The 13,073-nt window shown below is 42.6% G+C and overlaps 2 long non-coding RNA genes across 2 annotated transcripts in view; one reads left to right on the forward strand and one right to left on the reverse strand.

The window, feature by feature from the left end:
- The window catches only part of LOC134739475 (uncharacterized), a 29,213-nt gene extending 21,506 nt beyond the window's left edge, over positions 1-7,707 (reverse strand). Inside the window, exon 1 of the long non-coding RNA XR_010126157.1 lies at positions 7,578-7,707. This is a non-coding gene — a long non-coding RNA (uncharacterized LOC134739475). The remainder of the gene's footprint in view (positions 1-7,577) is intronic.
- LOC129035329 (uncharacterized) overlaps positions 1-13,073 on the forward strand; it is a 307,216-nt gene that overhangs the window by 56,760 nt on the left and 237,383 nt on the right. The gene's annotated exons all lie outside the window — the stretch shown is intronic.

Raw genomic sequence — 13,073 nt, forward strand, 5'->3', positions numbered from 1 at the left:
ATTATTCCTGATACCACACCTGATCCGTGTGACTGTATCTCTCTGATCCACCTGACATTCACTCCATTACCCATATTTCCTTCTTTCCTGTTCCTCACCCTGATCACACTTGGTTTATTGTTGGCAGTACCACCAGGCCTAATCACCATTTACCAGCAAAGGCAGGCTATGCTATAGTATCTTCCACATCTATCATTGAGGCTACCACTCTGCCCCACTCCACTACCTCTCAGCAAGCCAAACTCCTAGCCTTAACTGAAGTCCTCACTCTTGCAAAATGACTGCATGTCAATATTTATACTGACTTTAAATATGCCTTCCATATCCTGCACCACCATGCTGTTATATGGGCTGAAAGAGGTTTTCTCACTACGCAAGGGTCCTCCATCATTAATGCCTCTTTAATAAAAACTCTTCACAAGGCTGCTTTACTTCCAAAGGAAGCTGGAGTCCTTCACTGCAAAGGCCATCAAAGGGCCTCAGACCCCATTGCTGAAGGCAACAATTATGCTGATAAGACAGCTAAAGAAGCAGCCAGTATTCCTACCTCTTTCACTCATGGCCAGTTTTTCTCTTTCTCATCAGTCATTCCTACTTACTCTCCCACTGAAGTTTCCACCTATCAATCCCTCCCCACTCAAGGCAAATGATTGTTGGACCAAGGAAGGTATCTCCTTCCAGCCTCACAGGCCCATTCTATTCTGTCATCCTTTCATAACCTCTCCCAGGTAGGTTACAAGCCACTAGCCCATCTCTCAGAACCTCTCATTTCCTTTCCATCATGGAAATCTATCCTTGAGGAAATCACTTCTCAGTGTTCCATCTGCTATTCTACTACTCCTCAGGGATTGTACAGGCCCCCTCCCTTCCCTACACATCAAGCTCAGGGGTTTGCCCCCTGCCCAGGACTGGGAAATTGACTTTACTCACATGCTCCAAGTCAGGAAACTAAAATACCTCTTGGTCTGGGTAGATACTTTCACTGGATGGGTAGAGGCCTTTCCTACAGCATCTGAGAAGGCCACCATGGTCATTTTTTCCCTTCTATTAGACATAATTCCTCAGTTTCACCTTCCCACCTCTATACAGTTCAATAGTGGACTGGCCTTTATTAGTCAAATCACCCAAGCAGTTTCTCAGGCTCTTGGTATTCAGTGGAACCTTCATACCCCTTAGCGTCCTCAATCTTCAGGAAAGGTAGAACAGACTAATGGTCTTTTAAAGACACACCTCACCAACCTCAGTGACCAACTTAAAAAGGACTGGATGGTACTTTTACCTCTTGCCCTTCTCAGAATTAATCTGTCCTTGAGATGCTACAGGGTACAGTCCACTTGAACTTTTATATGGATGCACTTTCTTGCTCAGCCCCAACCTCGTCCCAGACACCAGCTCTCTAGATGACTATCTTCCAGTCCTCCAGCAGATGAGACAGGAAATTCACCTGCCTTGCCTACTCCAGATTCTCTTGCCTACTCCAGATTCTCAGCCATATGAAGACACCCTAGCTGAACGATCAGTTCTTGTTAAGAATCTGACCCCTCAAACTCTACAACCTCAATGGACCGGACCCTACTTAGTCATCTATAGTACCCCAACTGCTGTCTGCCTGCAGGACCCTCTCCATTGCTGTTCTAGTGATATGTCCCCCTCTATATCACTGTTCCAGAATAAAGCTGTATCTGTCAGCCAGCCAGCCTGATCTGTCCTCTTCCTCCTGGAAGTCGCAAGTACTCACCCCTACTTCCCTTAAACTCACTCTCATTTCTGAAGAACAGTAATAACCCTTTTGAGCCTAATATATCTCTTCATTCTATTACATCTATTCATCCTTACCCTACTTTTTGCAACAGGGCTTTACACAGTCACCCCCACTACTTGGACTGCACCCTAAAAACTTGTCATCCCTACTATCTTCTGTCTAGTCATACTCCTATTCACCATTCCCAACTACTCGTAAATGCCCTGCCCTTGTTTACACTGCCAGTTGACACTTTTTCTCTAAACCATCATAACTTATATCTCCTGGTTTTACCTCAAACTGCCATTCTTGACTCCCTCTTGGAGTGGGTAGGTGATCTTTCCTGACAGGGCACCCTCCAATACTTTCACCCTGATGAAGTCCTATTCTTTACTTGTATACTCACTCTTATTCTCATTCCTGTTCTTATGCCACCCTCTACCTCTCCCCAGCTATCTCTACCACACTGTCAATCTCACTCACTCTCTCCTAGCTGTTTCTAATCCTTCTTTAACAAACAATTGCTGGCTTTGCATTTCTCTTTCCTCCAAAACCACCTAGGCCTCAACTTACTCACTGCTAAAAAAAAAAAGAGGACTGTGTATATTTTTAAATAAAGAATGTTGTTTTTACCTAAATCAATCTGGTGTGGTATATAACAACATAAAAAAAAAAAAAAAACCTCAAGGATAGAGCCCAAAAACTTGCCAGCCAAGCAAATAATTACACTGAACCCCCTTGGATACTCTCTAATTGGATGTCCTGGGTCCTCCCAATTCTTAGTCCTATAATACCTGTTTTTCTCCTTCTTTTATTCAGACCTTGTGTCTTCTGTTTAGTTTCTCAATTCATACAAAACCACATCCAGGCCATCACCAATCATTCTATATGACAAATGCTCCTTCTAACAACCCCACAATATCACCCCTTACCGCAAAATCTTTCTTCAGTTTAATCTCTCCCACTCAAGTTCCCACATTGCCCCTAATCCTACTCAAAGCAGCCCTGAGAAACATCATCCATTATCTCTCCATACCACCCCCAAAATTTTTTGCCACCCCAACACTTCACCACTATTTTGTTTTGTTTTTCTTACTAATATAAGAAGACAGGAATGTCAGGCCTCTTAGCCCAAGCTAAGCCATCATAACCCCTCTGACCTGCATGTATACATCCAGAGGGCCTGGAGCAACTGAAGAACCACAAAAGATGATATTCCACCATTGTGATTTGTTCCTGCCCCATCCCAACTAATAAATTGACCTTGTAACATTCCTCCCCTGGACAATGAGTCTCATGATCTCCCCATCCTGCACCTTGTGACCCCCGCCCCTGCCTGCCTTGCAAGAGATAACCACCTTTAACTGTAATTTTCCACTACCTACACAAATCCTATAAAACTGCCCCACCTCTATCTCCCTCTGCTGACTCTCTTTTCGGACTCAGCCCACTTGCACCCAAGTGAAATAAGCAGCCTTGCTACTCACACAAAGCCTGTTGGTGGACTCTCCTCACACATACTTACGTGACACTATGAAGATACCTGAAAATGTGGAGGTGACTGTAGAACTGGATACTGGGCAGAAGTTGCAAGAGTTTGGAAGGCTCACAAGAAGACAGGAAGATGAGGGAAAGTTTGGAACTTCAGAGACTGGTTAAATGGTTGAGACAAAAATTCTGAAGGTGATATAGACAATTGAATCCAGGCTGCTGAGGTCTCATATGGAAATGAAGAAGTTTTTGGGAACTGAAGCAAAGGTCACCGTTGTCATGCCTTAGCAAAGAACTTGACTCTATTGTGTCCATGACCTAGAGATCTGTAGAAATTTAAACTTGAGAGTGATGACCTAGGGGATCTGGTGGAAGAAATCTCTTAGTAGCAAAGTTTTCAAGAAGTTGACTGGTTTGCTTCTAACAACCTATACTGAGATGTGGGAGCAAAGAAATGACTTAAAGTTGGAATTTATATTTAAACAGGAAACAGAGCATAAAATTTTGAAAAATTTGCAGCCTAGCCTTGTGGCAAAGAAAGAAAAAGCTTTTTCAGGAGAGGAATTCAAGCAGGCTGTGGAGCAACTACTTGTTAGAGATATTTGCATAACTAAAAGGGAGCCAAATGTTAATATCCAAGACTAACAAGGAAAAGGCCTTAGAGGCATTTCAGAGAACTTTGATGCAGCCCCTCCCATCACAGGGAAGGCCCCCTCCCTCCTAAGGCCTAGGAGGATTAAACAGTTTCATGGGCCATGCCCAAGGTTCTGCTGCCCTGCACAGCCTCAAGACACTGCTTCCTCCATCCCTGCTCCTCTTTGGGAGCCCCCTCCTCACACCAGTGTGCCCTGAATTGTGGGAGACAGAGTCAATGAAGATTACTTTGAAGCTTTGAGATTTAATGATTGCCCTGCTGGGTATTGAACTGGCATGGGGCCTGTAGGTCCTTTTTTTTTTTTTTGGCCAATTTTCCCCTTTTAGAATGGGGATATATGTATATACCCCTATTGTATCTTGGAAGTAAATAACTTGTTTCTGATTTTAAAGGTTTGTAGGTGGAAGGGACTTGCCTTGTCTCAGATGGGACTTTGGACTTTTGAGTTAACACTGGAATGAGTTACCACTTGGTAACATTTGGAAGAGTGTTGTAAAGGCATGATTGTATTCTGCAGTGTGAGAAAGACATGAAATTTGGGGAGGCCAGGGATAGAATGATATAGCTTGGATATTTGTCCCCACTCAAATCTCATGTTGAATTATAATCCCCAGTGTTGGAGGTGGGGCTTGGTTGGAGGTGTTTTAGTCATGAGGGAAGCTCTCTCATGGCTCAGTGCTATCTTTGCAATAGTGAGTGCCTTGCGCGATCTGGTTGTTTGTGTATGACACCTGCGTCCCTTCTCTTGCTTACCTCTGCTTTCACCATGTGATGTGCCTGTTCCTTTTTTACCTTCTCCCATGATTGAAACTTCTTGAGGCTTCACCAGAAGCCAAGCAGATGAAAGCACCATGCTTCCTATAAAGCCTGAAACACCATGAGCCAATTAAGCCTCTTTTCTTTATAAATTACCCAGTTTCAGGTATTTCTTTATAGCAATGCAAGAATGGCCTAACACAGGGAATTTTATGGTTTCACATGTTTTCATAAGATGGTTATTGTCTTTTCACTTCTAGATGTAAGATTCTTTTGAGCATTTCTTGTAAACCTGTTCTAGTGGTGATCAATTCCCTTAGTGTTTGCTTATCTGTGCAAGATTTTTATTTCTCTGAAGGATAGCTTTGCTGGATATAGCATTTTTGGCTGGCAGTTTCTTCTTTTAAGAAATTTGAACATATAATTTTATTCTTTTGGTTTCTGCCTAGAAATCCACTTTTAATCTAATGGAAATTATCTTACATGTTACTTTATGCTTTTTCCTTGCTTTGTCTTTGACTTTTGACAATTTCACTATAACATGCCTCAGAGAGGATCTGTCTAAATTGAATCTATTTGAGGTTCTTTAAGCTTACTGGACCTGGATGTACATCTCTCTCCCAAGATTCAGAAAGTTTTCTACTATTATTTCAATAAATGTGTTTTCCTCACTTTTCCCTTCTCTTCTCCTTCTGAAAGGCCCATAATATGAATATTTGTTAGTTTAATGGTATTCCATAAATCCTATAGGCTTTCTTTATTATTTTTATTCTATTTTCCTTTTCTTGCCTGCTTGTATTATTTCAAAAGAGCTGTCTTCAAGTTCAGAATTTTTTTTTCCTGCTTGATCTAGTCTGTTGTTGAAGGTCATGATTGTATTTTTAAATTTCATTCATTGAATTTTTCAGCTCTAGGATTTCTGTTTGGTTCTATTTTATGATATCTAGCTCTTTGCTATATTTCTCATTCAAATCAGGAATTATTTTCCTGGTTTCATTGAATTGTGTATCTGTATTCTCTTGTATCTCACTGAGTTTCCTTAAGATTATTATTTTGAATTCTGTTTCTGGTATTTCACATATTGTCTTATGATTGGGATCTGTTACCTCCTTTGGAGGTAACATATGTACTTACTTTTTCATGGTTGATATGTTTCTACATTGATTCCTATTCATCTGGGGGAAAAGTCACCTCTTGTAATTTTATGGAATAGGCTTTGTAGGGACTTATTTGTATGAATAGGTCTTGTGGTATTGGTCTGATGGGGTACACTGATCTTGGCTCTAGGTGGATGCAGTATATAGTCTCTGTGTAGTTTCTTCAGCAGTAATCCACATTAGTGGTATTTGTGAGTTTCTCAGTGGCCTAGGCTGAGAGAATCTGTGGTGATGGTGGTTTAGCTTAGCCGAAGTTAGGCTTGTCTGACTATTTCTCTAGCTGGGGTTGAGTCAGCTAACTTGGGGTCTGTCTCTCTGGGATTGAGGCCATGGGCTATCTGGCCAGGAGCATAGACATACAGTTGCTTGGCCAGCTTGAAGTTATGCCTGCCAGGAGCAGTATGCAGCATTGTTTCTCAGGCCCAGGACACTGCTTACCCTGCTCAGTTTTTCTAGTGGTGTGTTTTCTAAGGGCAGAGCACATGGCTATTTTTCAGGCCTAAGATGTAATAAGATGGCTTCTCAGCTGGCCTGGGTGCATGTTCACTGAGGGTGGCCCATGGGGCTGTTTCCCCATCTTGGACATGGGCACACTGCTGCTCAGCCAGCCTGGGGGTGTGTCTGCTGGGGGCGGCCCATCGGGCTGCTTCTCAGGCTCAAGATGTGGGCACAAGACTGTTTGACTGGCTTAGGGACATTTCTGTAGGTGGTAGTCCATGGAGCTGCTTTTTAGGCCTGGGACACAGGTACAGGTCCACTTTTTCAGTCTGGTGGTGTGCTCACCAGAGGTGCTACCTACAGATTTGTTTCTCAGGCCTGTTTCTTGAGCCTGGGATGTGGTTGCATAGCTTCTCAAGCTGGCTTGGGTGCATGTCTGCTAAGGGCAGCCTACATTTTTTTTCAGGTCTGGAATGCAGGTGTGAGGCTGTTCAGCCAGTTCAGAGGCATGCCCACTAGGGGCAGCCTGAAGGGCTGTTTCTCAGGCCCAGTATGCAGGCACATGTCTGCTTGACTTGTCTGGGATATGTCCCCCAGGAGTGGCCCACAGGGCTGTTTTCAGGTCTGAGACATGGGCTCTTGGCTGTTCAGCCAGCCTTGGACTATGCTTATCAGAGGCAGCTTATGGGATTGTTTTGCAGGTCCTTATGGGTGGAGGGTCATTGGGAAGGCCAGGGGTGTCTGCAGAGGGGCAGGGTACTGTGGGGCTGTTTCTCAGGTCCTGAGCCCAGATCCATAGCCTCTCTGTTGGCCCAGGGTTGTATCAGCTGCTTGGAAGCTCAGGGGCCTCTCCCATTTGGGGGAGATCTCAGTAGTTTGGCCAATTCAAGGGCAGATTTGAACTGGGCAGAGCTGGAAGACTATTCCTCCATCTGAAAGTATGGAGGCGGGAATTGGTTTTTCTGCTGTGCAGGACTGAAGTCACAGCTGATACTGGGTTCAACTCTGCAGAGCTGGGGGTATGACATTTAGCCACTCAGGTAGGCTTGGTGAAATAAAAATGGAGTCCCAGTGCTGAAGAGGTGCAGTGACTGCTGGTCCCCAGAGTAGGGAGGACTCAAGAGGTGGCTCTGGTCTCAAGACGGTGCTGTGCCATAACAGCTTGTCTCCCAGGGGGTGGGTGGGGGGTGCACAACTTGTGTTTCTAATCTGGGGCAATGAAGCTGCATGAATTCTCTCCAAACTGGGCTCAGGGATTGTGAAGACTGTGGGATTCTTCTGTAGTAAGAACCTTAGGTATTTGCAGTGGCAATGGGAGCTGGTGGGGATCTTCTCTTACCTTTCCCTTGCAACAGAAAGTCCCTCCTGTCTCTGAGCAGATTCAATCTAGGTTGGGGAGACAGTGCTGCAGAGGCTTGGCCCCTCCCTGCTGCTTTCCTGGACTTCCAGTCACCACAGTTGCATCTTCACTTCCCTGTTGCACTCTAGCACTCTCGTTTCAAATATTAGCTGTTTGTTCTGTGCCTTGGTTCTTTCTTGTAAGAAGGGCAAATCCAGGCATCTCTAGTCAGCCATCTTGCTGATGCCACTGCAAAAGAAAAAAAAAACAAATATTATTTATCTTGATTACTGAGCTTTCTGGATCCCCTTAAATTTGATTTCTGTGTTGACTGCCTCATTGACCTTATCCTAGTCCTGGCCCTGATTCTCAGCCCCCATCTTTGGGACCCTTAGGTGCCAGACAAAAGTGGTAATGGCATTAAGGGAAAGGCCCTTAATATAGGCTATATGCCACATTATTTAGTAGCCTCTATAATGTGGACATCAGTTAGTTTTATCTGTACAAAACTGCAAATGAGTGGAATCTATGAGCAGGGCAAATGTCTAGCAGTTGGTTCCATAAAAAGAAAAGGAGGGAAAGTGATACCTTCCAAGTGGGAGATGGGAGGAGCATTGAGCAGTACACTTAGGGTCAAACTGCCACCTCCTTTATTCTCATGGGCTGGAGAGCTCTGGGCAATTTGGTTACACTAGGAAGTTACTTCCAGCCTCAGTTCAGCTAGGAGGCTTTGGATGAAATTCTCTCTGGGCCTTGATTTTCTTTTATGTAAAATTAGAAGATTTTTGATTAGCTATTTCTGTTCTTTGTCACAATACTAAATATGTGTGACTTGATTTTGTTTTTCCAATGGTGATTTTCTAAAAATCAGCTCTTAAAAGTAACAGTGTTGGCCAGGCGCAGTGGCTCACGCCTGTAATCCCAGCACTTTGGGAGGCCAAGGCAGGTGGATCATGAGGTCAGAAGATCAAAACCATCCTAGCTATCACGGTGAAACCCTGTCTCTATTAAAAATACAAAAAATTAGCCAGGCGTGGTGGCGCACCTGTAGTCCCAGCTACTCAGGAGGCTGAGGCAGGAGAATCGCTTGAACCTGGGAGGTGGAGGTTGCAGTGAGCTGAGATGGCACCACTGAACTCCAGCCTCACTGACAGAGTGAGACGTCATCTCAAAAAAGAAAAAAAATACAATGTCTTCATTATAAATGATAGCAAATTTGGAAAATCAGAAAAGTGCAAAGAGAAAAAAAATTGTTCATTATTCTACTTCTCAGAGATAACTGCTATTGATATTTTGGTGTATCTAGTCCACACACACACTGTATATAAAACATACACTAATTTTGGTAACCTTTACAGATTTGGAGGAGAGTGGCTAGAAAAGTGGTAGTGAAGGAAATCTTAATTTGTTTAGAGTCTCCTTTGGAAAAGCTCTGGATTAAAGTTTAATTTTCACAACTGGTGAGGTATTCATTTTTATTTCCATTTTACTAATGAGAAAACTGAGATTCAGAAAAATTGAGTGGCCTTCCCTAGGTCCCTAGTGAATAAATAAGCAAGGCAGGGTAACGGCTCAAGGCTATCTGTAGGAAATACCTAGATTATCTGCAGCCCACCAGACTGTTTCCATCACTCTCATTGGGAAAATAAGTCTGGCAATAAAAGCCGTATTCCATGCATAGGTAAATACATTTTTACTAAAATTAAATATATTGTGGGACTCTGAGAATTCAAATTTAGATAAAGTCTATAAGATACTCAAAAGGGTTTGTTTTTCTCTGCTATTTCTAGAAAATATTTTTTCTTGGGCAGACTTAAATTCAGGTTATGGCAAAAATGCCTGCACGAAATTTTTTTCTGAATGGAAGAAAAGCAATTTTTTATTGAATTTGGAAAGCATATACTTAACATCAATACTGATTGCAAGAGATTAGGCAAAACTTTCTTTTCTATTTTAAAACTTTAATTCAAAATGTGCTGTTGAGAGTGGAGTCAAAATCAGTGCCTTGGTGAAGTCTCTAGGGTTCAGGTGCTATGCAGGTTCTTACATTAGGTATTTGAACCACACATTCTAAGGTAATGATCTCACAGCTGCCTTAAAAATGTACTAATTATAGAAGGAGGAGACATGCAGAAACTGAACATTAGCTGGTGGAACTATGGGAACTCTTTTAGGAGCTGAACTTCAATATGCTTGAATGCTTGAGTTAACTATTACTTCAAGAGAATCTAGATTTAGGAAAAGACAGAATTTTATAGGCTAAACTGAAGCATTTGAGTCTACAGTGGGCATTTTGTTAAAAAGTTCTTCCCATTCCCCAACACACTAAAAAGACAGAAAGTTGAGTTGCACTGGTAAGGAGAGCAGGGTAGGACATAAGGCTGACTCTCGGCCCTTGCTGAGGGGGGCTGTAAATTAGCTCCTTCATTTTTATGTCTTGGGTTTCCCATCAGTGAAACCCATGATACAAAACTTTCTGCTACCTTCTCAACTCTCACCTTCAATGGCATGTTTTGAGAAGATGATTATCTACCTATATATCCAGACAGTTAATTCCAAGAAAAAACAGTGCATAAAAAATCAATGGTATTTTGCTCTTCATCCCTTCTTTCTTTCTGCCATGGCTAGGACAAGGCAATCCAAGTGGGGAAGTGTGGAGGAAGGGATCCCCCTTCCAGAGTCTGCTCAAAGGGCAGCTCACTACACAGGTGGGAGAGTCAGGTTGTAACTTCATCTCCTTAGCTGCAAATAACCTTGCCCATGTCCCAGTTTCTTCATCTGCAAATTGGAACTAATATTTATGTTGTAGCTCAAAGGGATTTAGTCAGGCCTAATGAGATCAGTTGTGCGGCGGGTTTGGTGCTTGTTGGATGAAAGACATTATATAAATACATCGTCATTTTCATTAGGATTATTTTCATCATCATTCTATGGTAAACACAGCTGTGGCAACATATGTTTTAAAGATTTAAATAAACATTCCTAAATTTGTGAAACCTGATTCACTTTTGCCCAATTTGGCTAAATTTGCCATCATTTTGAATATTCTGAAGGCAAGCCTTTCAATGCACAAAGCCTACCTCCGTAACAAGGACCTATTCACTGACAAGCACAATTTTCTTTCTTGCAAGCTCTTGAAAAACAGCAAAATTGCCCAAAGTGATGGCCTGGTCATTTGGAGGTGTGGCTCCCTTATAGGAATGGTGTGAAGGAGGATCATTTATAAAAGTGACACTGGAGTGCATCCCAATCTTGCCTACCTCCTACACAAAAGCTTGATTCCTGGAAAGGTAGAACAAATCAACTGAAGGGGCTTAAGTAGTTGTTTTGTTTGGTTGTTTCTGTGTTTTAACTTGGAGATCAAATCATGGCTATGTCTTTAGCGGTTCAAAATATTGGCTATGGGCTACTTGTATTTTGGGTCATATCATAACTATTTACTTCATGTTTTCCCAGCATTAAGCATGTGGTGACCCAGCTGCACAATTTAAATGGCCCAAAACATTGAATCCTTTGTGCCCTGTGTGAGTTACATGGAACCAGCTGTAGGCAGTGTTGCACCAGTAAAAAGGACTCACACCTTTTTTGGCTCTTTCTCCAAAGACATTGTCTTCAGTGCTTTGGGTGGCAGAACCATAATTCTCAAGTTTCTTCTGGGGCAATGCAGATAAGTAATCAGCTAAATCAGGGACAATTGAAGGACTCCATATTTTGGCTTTTCCCGATATGCCCATAATTGAACAAACTCAGTGTCAGGGCAGTGATTAATTAGGTTTGCAACCCTGCTGTTGATTACTTATGTATCTTTACACAAACTTGTTCTCAGTCTTGAGTACATTGCATAAACTGGTGATTACCTGTCTTGGTTTTATAACATTCCACACTATCTCCAGTTGCCTTAGAGTTGTACATTTTAAAAATAATTTTATTTAATTTATTGGAAGAATAAATACATGTCCTAGAGTGCTTTTAGGGAGAAACATTTTCAAGCCAAATAATAATAATAGTTTGGGAGTATCTCGCATAGAGAGATAGTGGTAGTGATGACCAGATTTAGAGCTTTTGCCTTAATTTAGGCTTCAGGGTGTGCCCTGGGAAAGGGTCACCTAGAGGGGGAAAAAAAAGAACATGCTTAGGAAGAGGAAGATGAAACATTCTTATCAGGAGACAAAAGGAGGAGGATGTTTTGCTTTTCTCTATAAAGCTAATACTATTTGTTAAGCCAAAGAATCTCAAACCTCATGAAAACGTTACCTCAGAATCTCATTCTTGGGTTGAGAGTACAGCCAGGAATGTTCAGCTTAACAAATTTGCTAGGTGATCCTGTTGGAAGTGGTTCCTATAATTGCAATTTGAGAATAACTGATTTAAATGCCATCTCTTCTAATCCAGTTCAAAATGAGAGCAATAGTAAATCAGTGTTCTCCAAGAAGACACTAGCTGTATTGTTCTTAGAGAGCTATCCTCCACACTCCACCTTTGCCCTTCATCCAAGAAGAGGAACAGGAGGTAGGAAATGAAAGATGTCCCTGGAGACTCCAAGAAATATCTGGGTGAGCTTTTGGGGCAGGGGGAGACAGGTGAGATAGGTCCTCGTTATCTCATGGTCCTGCAAAGAGATAGGGCCTCCAGGAAGTGGAGGAATGGAGAGCCACTGTAATTCTGGCCTTTGTGTGGTATGAACCCAATGGGGCTATGGTAGGCTGAATAATGCCTCCTTATCCCCAAAGATGTCCAAGTTCCAATATCTGGAACCTCTGACTGTGTTACCTTACATGGTAAAGGGGACTTTGTAGATGTGATTAAGTTAAGGATTTTGAGTTGGAAAGACCCTGGATTGTCTGGGTGGTTCCAATGTAATCACAGGGCTACTTGTAAGAGTGGGGTGAGAAAGGAGGGTCAGAGGAAGGATATAAGGCAATGGAGTGACCAAAGTAGGGATATAGAGAGATTGGAAGATGCTACCCTTCTGCATTTGAAGATGAGACCATGAGCCAACAAATGCGAACGGCCTCTAGAAGCTCTAGAAGAGGCAAGGAAATAGATTCTCCCTTGAGCCTCCAGAAGGAATGCAGCCCTGCTGTATTAGTCTGTTCTCATGCTGCTGATAAAGACACACCCAATTGGGTAATTTATAAAGAAAAGAGGTTTAATTGACTCACAGTTCCACATGGCTGGGGGGGCCTCATAATCATGGTAGAAGGCGAATGAGGAGCAAAGTCACATCTTACATGGTGGCAGGCAAGAGATCATGTGCAGGGGAACTGCTGTTTATAAAACCATCATATCTCATGAGACTTATTCACGTCATGAGAACAGCATGGGAAAAACCTGCCCCCATGATTCAATTACCTCCCACGGAGTTCCTCCCAGGACACATGGGGATTGTGTGAGCTACAGTTCAAGATGAGATTTGGGTGGGGACACAGCCAAACCATATCACCTGCTGAAACATTTTAGACTTCTGACCTTAAGAACTACAAGAGAATAGATTTG

The sequence above is a fragment of the Pongo pygmaeus genome, chromosome 3 (genome assembly GCF_028885625.2).
Source record: "Pongo pygmaeus isolate AG05252 chromosome 3, NHGRI_mPonPyg2-v2.0_pri, whole genome shotgun sequence".
Lineage (NCBI taxonomy): Eukaryota > Metazoa > Chordata > Mammalia > Primates > Hominidae > Pongo > Pongo pygmaeus.